Genomic DNA, 7,299 nt, shown 5'->3' with positions numbered 1-7,299 from the left:
ATCATAATTTTTTCTCTTAATGTCCGATTGAGGTGATTCAAAGTTTGGTAGAAAACTAACTTAAAAAGATCAATTGTTCTAGAAGTTCATTTTTTTCAATTCGAACATCTGCTATCCGAAAAATGGTTCTCAAATTGAGACTTAAAAATCGAAGCATAACTCACTTCAACTCTATTACACTCATTTGACCTCCAAATTACATCTAATTAATTATATGTAATCTTCAATCATCATTTATGATTCGAATCAACTACTGAATGTTTACACTTTGGTCCCCTAACTTTGAATTTCTTTCATTTTGCCCATTTTTTCGTCCCTCTCTTCTAATTCCACTAATTTGCATTGAATTCAACCTAGCAAACATAATTAATACACAATTAAGCTATAACTCATTCAAATCACTAACAAATTCCCAATTTACTCGCTAGATAAGTGTACATAACTAAGGGAGGTAGCAGCAATAGGGCACCCTCTACATAAACTTGGGCCCAATTTAGAAAGATCGTACAAGGTGATTCGCAGCCTTGAAAAGAGAGCCTACGACGTCAAAGACCTAAAAAGGGAACCACTAGGCAAGCCATAGAATGTTGAACATCTCAAGAAGTATCATCAATAGTCGTCAAGTAGGAAGTTAAAGTTATATGATGTTTCTTATAAATATAGTTGTCAGGACGTTTTATCAGTTTTCCTAATCTAAGGCCTACTGCAAGCATACCTTGTTATAATCATTTGTATTATTTAATGAGAAGCCTAGATAGCGACAGATGATGCGTTAAAAAGGGCCAACCTAGTTAAGACATCTCGATGTGCCTACTAAGTCCCCAAATCTAGGCAAGTTATATGTACATACGAGAATCTAATCTATGATTGATTGAAACATGGGCTTCAAACTCTTCCCAAAGCTTCAAAATTGCCTGATGTCTAACGGTAAGCAATAACACCAAAAACTGGTTAGTTCAAATTTGGTCTACGGTTTAATAGTAAGTAATAATACCGAACAATTAGTTGGCTCAAAATCGTTCTACAATCTAGCAACAAGTAACAAAACCAAAAACTTGGTTAGCTCGAAATCGCTCTACAATCTAGCGGTGAGCAGTAGTACCAAAAAATTTGTTAGGTTGAATTCGCTCTACAATCTAGTGTTAAGCATCAAACTTAAAAATTGGTTAGCTCGAAGTCACTCTACCAGCTAATAGCGAGTATTCAAAACCAAAAAATGGTTTAAGTCTCGAGATTCTCTATCTAAGCCAAAAATTACATCAAACGTATTATGGCCGGCACGCGCATGTTGATCGCGTAGCAGTCGATGCGTGCACGTTGGTTGCATAGCGATCGATGGCCAGCCACTATACAGTCGGTATTACGTTTATCAATCGCTACACCAATCGACTACTATGATGTCAAGCAAGAAGAATTGTGCGAAAATAGACAACCTAACTTCTACACATTTAGTGAGTATTTTATATATGCTAATATAATGCTTTGTCTGGTACATACTGAAAAATGAAGAAAATCAAACGATAATCACTTCTCAATAAGGAATCAATCATACTTGAAATAAAGTGTAAAATTTCGTCCACATCCTGGACTAGGAAAAACTATTATTCAACCAAATGACATAAAGAAATACCAATGAGAAGGGCTAATAAATCTGCAATGGAAGGATACTCAATGAGAAGGGCTAAAACCAATTGGTCAATAGAAGGATGCTCAGTAGCCATCTACTCATTAGTTAAAACGATAGAGGCTGCTGTTTTCTTTTCCCCATATAAATTCATGACTCCTAGCATACTCTAAAGATGATTTGTATCGTTCTACGGATGCCTCCATATCCATAGCATACTCTGAAGAGGCTTTGTATTGCTTTTCTATCTCATCTTACGCATGGGCTAAAGTTGATCGCAAATTATCAATTTTTTTCTTGTTCATTGACCAGGCCTCTGAAGCATCGAGAGGCTTTTTCAAAGAAGAATAGTGTTTCTACCTGAAGTAATACACTTATTTTTGCCCTCCTTGAGAGCTTACAATGCGAATGTTAGATAGCGACTCGCCCAGATAAGCACAATTTGCATAGTCAGGACCTAACAAACAAAAAGACAAAAATATTAATGCAATTGTTAGGTAAACTCGAGGACATAAACATAAATTAGAATGAAGAAGTAGAGCGAGAAGAACACCATCTTGTTGCAGATCACCAAGCCTTTCTCTATGTCATCGATGTTGTGCCTAGCCAAGGTCCTAGCATGATCGGGCATGAAAAAAGCCTCAACCATCTCAACCTCACACACACCTCGAGTTGAAGAAACTTAAAATTCAAAAATGGAGAACCCTTACTCTTATTCTAAGACCTAATGCAACTCGAGCCATCCCTCTAAGCTTGAGAGTGGGTCGACTTCTGTAGGCTCATTAGTAATTGTAAAGTTCCCTCACCAGTGCAATTTCCCTTTTCCTTGTCTACAACACTTTTTTTCTTTTTAAGGAGCATGAGGCAATCCCTCATCACTCCCAAGCTCAGGCTTGGGTATCAAGTCCAAAGCTCCTGTTAAGTCGAAGTCCACATTTGCATGTACACAATGAAGTATATCAGGCTTGGAAAACAATAGATGAAGATATGTGCGAATGTAAAAGTGAAAAAATAAATAAATGAGAGCCTAACAATAGTAGGAAGAAACCCCTCATCACTCTCAAGCTCCGGTAGTGAGTTCAAAGCTTCAACTAAGTCGAAACTCATACATGCAAGTACACAATAAAGTTTATTAGGCTCGAAGAACAAGTCACGGTATGTGCAAGTATAAAAGTAAAAGCAATAAATGAGAGCCTACCAAAAGGTCGACCAATACCCAATATCAACATGTTCCTCATGATAAAAAAAAATGAGGATATAAGGGGTGCAAGAGGTGGTATGTGGGTCAATTGTCGTATTTCTTTTCTTAAGATAGGAGTAAGCTCGATATGACTGTTGAAGAAGCGAGTTTGAAGATGTCTCCAATTAATGTTGAATAGGAATCAACCTTCGGAAGGTTGAACAAAGAGAAAATTGATATTCCATCTCTTATTGGAATTTTTATACTTAGGAATACACGAAGAACTCTAGCAGAGAAGTAGACAAAGGCATTATACTGGGATAGAACGTGCATCTCGAAGACACACCTGAAGAGGTCTCTGGAGAGAGCTATTGTTTCACTAAGTCAAATGTATAAGAAGTAAGCACTTCTTCCACGCATTGGAATTTATCTGGCTAAGAATAAGGTCGAACTCATTGAATATTGAAATAAATGAATGATGGATAGAAAATCTAAAACCTCCATCCATACTATCCTTCAATATGGAAACCTCGTGGGGATAGGACATGGGAAGTTCTTCATTGGAGTTAGGGGTTCTATATACGTAATCGTCGAAGCAAGTAAACTTATCAATCAATTTTTTCAATTTGGCTGGTGAATTATAAGAACTAGGCCCCTCTAGAATTTCAAGAACTACAACCTTGTTCGTCGGATTCCATACAGTTTCAAGATTTTGGAGTGGTGACTTAGAGGAATCAATATGATTTTTGTGAGAACATGGTAGAAAGAAATGGAATCAATAAGATGAGTTACGTTATCAACAGACAAATGAGAATGACCAACCCCATGAGGAGAGATGGTTGGTCGACCAACAGCGTTGGTGGTTTAACTAGCGGGACCATTACTCTAGTCGATCGACCCCGTTCGACGATTGGTTGGTTGACCCGCTTCCTCTCTCATTTTCGATTTCATTCGAGGAAGATAACAAAATTGTCTTGTATACTTTCATGGAATGAAACTAAAAGACCAAAAAATTTTAAGAAAGAGAGAAAGTTTGAAAAGTATATTACTTTGAATGTCAGGAGATTTGAAGAGTCGCTAGAGTTTGTAAAGGGAGAGAAGTAAAAAAAAGTAAAATGAAAATACCTACCCCTTTATATGAACCCCATCTTTGAATTTTTTAGGGAAAATTCACCCAAAAATGCTAACCCACTCATGGGGTGGCTACTATGCCTATTGCTCTTCGCCATTTGGCGCGATCAATCCACTTGTGCTCTACCAAAATATCAATATGTAATGGGCTAAAAAAATCAAGTTTGCAAGCGAGTGTGCTACCTCCTAATGATAACCATCGATAAGAGACAGAGGGGCTAGTGATGCTATATGATATGGGAAGCGGACTGCAATGGCCAATCAAGTAAATGCAATAACATTACTATTGCTGTGTTACCTCGTCTACCACTAAGCTAGTCCATCTACAACGAGACTAGTTCATCTACCGCTATGCTAGCTTAACTAGCACTATAACGGATCGACCATTATAACTTTCAATTGTTTGAACATTCTTTTAATTGATTGAAAACCACCAGATAGTTATCAAGAGTCTCTTTCAACAGCTCAGTTGGTGGATGTTGACCACTAAGTACGTGGGTAAAAATCATATTGTGAGTGGACGATTTTCACTGGACACGTGGATGAAAACCACCTAATGTTACATGGTTTTGAATGCCTATAAATACTCCAAATGCGTGTCAGGTACGGTGGTTCTTTTTCACAACACATTTTCTAGCCTTTTGTTTTTCCTAATTTACTACATAAATAATTCATTTTACTAATTCTCAAGCCAGGGGTACAATAATGAAGAAGGCCCCAGCCTCTTTTTGCAAGTGTTCATTTGTTCGTAGGAGCCACCCTACTCGGCTCAAGAAATCCAAGGTCGTTTCTTAGTTATTTTAGGCAACAACAAAGGTGACAAAGCACAAAAGAAAACACCCACTAGATAGCACCTACCGACATAAGAATTAATTAGAACATTTTTCTCCCCGATGACAGTTTCATCCAAAAATTATGTTAAGAGTAAAAAAGATTTATTTTATCAATTATATTTTTAAATAAAAAAATAAATACAAAAATGCAACTAAATATTTGTTCCTCATTTTAAAGAATGCTAATAAATTTTTGGATGAAACTCGTTATTAGGGAAAGATGCGCTTAAATGTGACAAAAATAAATAAATAAAGGTAATGAGCCCTTAGTGGAATTCGAATGTAGTGCAAATATAAGAAAATAAGGTAACAACCCTAAAATCATTCTAACATGATGTTTCTGAAATTTTTAAAATAATTTCAAAAAGCGTTATTGTAATATGGGCTAAATTGCCCCATTTAGGATGGTCGATGTCATTGCCTCCCAACCCTCTCAACCCGACATTGTTTGAAAAATTGGGTGTTTGACAAGATGGAGCAAATATCAGCATTGAATCTTATCATGTGCACGAGTGTCGGGCACGATATATGTGATAATTTATTAGTAAGTGCTTATAATTATGATGTTTTCACTGCATACTTCGACGGAATATTTAGATTCCTTGTCAATACTGGTTAAATGCCAATTTGCTTTGATTGGATGTTGTTAACTCCAAGGTCAACAAGTACCCGTACTTGCTCAAAAAATTTTAGACTAGAAGGACTGTATTGCAATAAATTAGTTTTTAATGAAAACATTGGGACCTCAAAACACGTTATTGGTTTAGATTTAAATATTATTTCCACTAGCTAGGTTTGTTCATAAGATAACCTCAAAAACACAACAGGATATTGTGGTACCAAGGCACGTTATTTGATGTTTACTCAACTTTACATGGTTGTTCTTTAATCATTAAAAAAAAAACTATAAAAAATGGCTCCTTGTTGGAAGGTCATTAAAAAAAGCAAAGCACTTTTACGTTTACATAATAGTTTGAAAAAATGAAAGTGAGAATTATTATTCTAAATATTATGACAATTGTTTAACTTTAACTGGAGACACAAAGGTTTCTTATGCTATATTGAAATTGCAATGGACCATACGTTGAGTTGGTACAGCTTTTATGTAACAAACTTTTAATTGTACCAATACTCCTAGCTCTCAATTGCTAAGGTTGAGGTCCCAAATTTCAAGTCCCATGAAACCAGTCGAACTTAGTTGGCACCTCTGGACATTGAATAATTTTATATGTGCAAAGTGGTATTATCTTCATTTGATGTGGCACATGACCTGAGATGAAATATAAGGTCAATTAAATGTGTGGATATGAGATCCCCTTTGTTAACCTGATTAGTAGGATCATCTTCAATTTGTACATATAGCATTGCTCATGAACGTTAAGGTGAAGTTAATTTCTCGCTTCAAGTACGTGCTCTAAAAATGGATTTTTTTGAGGCCATATAATTTGTCGTATGTCATTTATGTGAGTTTTAATCTTTTGAAACATTGTTCAGTAATTAGTTTGTTCATTTTACTGGTACATTACATGCACAGTCTCCAACATCTAGGGTCGGTTGCGCTGGTCACAATTTATTTATTCATTACTTATTTATTTATTTATTTTGGTATTTAACTCCACAACCTTATATATCAGGAGCAATTTTGTCTTCTTGGATGGACAATATAGAAATATTATGTTAAGTTTGACCCAAAAATAATATATTCACCTTCAAGTTCGAATGAACAAAAAGAAAATTAAAAATAAAAATAATAAAAAAAAAGAGAAAAAAAGGGGAAAAACAGAAAAGAGTGTCTTACACCTTGATTACCAAACTTGACAGCCCTTGGAAGATTGAATGTGGGCTATGGCATTACAACACATCCCTAATCTTGCCATTTATATGTTCTCGAATCTCATTCACTAATGCGTACAAAACATTCAATATCTCATTCTATTTTACAAGGATTCAGACAATAGATTCACTTTAGTTATCAGGAGACACACAACACAAAAGGAGAAATTATATCAAGGTTGACCTTATACTCTTCATCCACAAGTACAAAGTTGTCTCATAATTGAAGTTTTCTGCATCCTTGATAAAAAGAGTATGGAAAACAAATGACATCGAAATTGGAAGCTTAATGTTGATAGGGAAAATCAGCACTCTAACCCTAGCAGCTACACAAAGAATTCGACTCCATGCCAAGTTTAGTCCAGTAGTTGAAATTATTCACTAATTTGAGGAAAAAATGAGTACACACTTAAAACACAATGACAACTTCTTCAAATGGTTAAAAAATAAAAATGAAATGAAATAAAATAAAATGAAAATTAAAAAAATCACAAGGGGTTTGATCTCATGTAAATATTCCTTCTTAGCTCTTGCATTCTGAAATTGAGTCAATATTCATGAAGGTAGAATAGACTATGAGTTCAAGAACTCAAAAAATCAATGCTTAATGTTGGATAGGCTAATATCCTACGTAAAGATCAATTCATTCTAGACTAGGATTTTCTTTTATCTAACCCCCAAGTCTTTGACAAAAAGAA

This window comes from Olea europaea, chromosome 15 (assembly GCF_002742605.1).
Source record: "Olea europaea var. sylvestris chromosome 15, O_europaea_v1, whole genome shotgun sequence".
NCBI lineage: Eukaryota > Viridiplantae > Streptophyta > Magnoliopsida > Lamiales > Oleaceae > Olea > Olea europaea.
Note: the sequence above shows the minus strand (reverse complement) of the source record.